General features: G+C 42.4%; 1 protein-coding gene across 1 annotated transcript in view; it reads right to left on the minus strand.

Annotated features, from left to right (window-relative positions):
- The window catches only part of NAV3 (neuron navigator 3), a 401,664-nt gene that overhangs the window by 29,198 nt on the left and 371,943 nt on the right, over nt 1–523 (minus strand). The gene's annotated exons all lie outside the window — the stretch shown is intronic.

Below are 523 nucleotides of genomic sequence, written 5' to 3' on the forward strand. Positions count from 1 at the left end.
ATGGTTGGATAAAGAGGAAGTGCCATAGTCCAAAACCAAATATTCATCAAAAAAAGCTACTAGTGTTTGTTTGGTGGTCCAGCGCTGGCATTACCCACTACAGCTTCATGAAACCTGGTTAGTTGGTTACAGTGGATGTCTACTGCAACCAACCGGACAAAAAGAGGACACTTGGGATTAAGCACTGAGATTGGTCAACAGAGACAGGCCAATCCTCTTGCAAGTCAACACTCATGAGGACATGTTGCACAAACAACGCTGCTCAAACTACAGAAACTATTTGGAAACTCTCTGTCATCCACTGTATTCACCAGACCTTGCACCAACTACCACTTCTTCCAGGCTCTGTACCTCTTCTTGCAAGGAAAAATATTCAATTCTCAACAAGCTGTGGAAAACGCCTTGTACGATTTCATCATCACTCACTCCCAGGCTTCTTCACTGCTGATATAAGCTACCATTAAGACGGCAAAACTGTGTCAATAGTTTAGGCACATACTTTGATTAATTGAACTGCTTTTTG

Source organism: Propithecus coquereli, unplaced genomic scaffold (genome assembly GCF_000956105.1).
Source record: "Propithecus coquereli isolate 6110/MARCELLA unplaced genomic scaffold, Pcoq_1.0 Scaffold282, whole genome shotgun sequence".
In the NCBI taxonomy this organism is placed as follows: domain Eukaryota; kingdom Metazoa; phylum Chordata; class Mammalia; order Primates; family Indriidae; genus Propithecus; species Propithecus coquereli.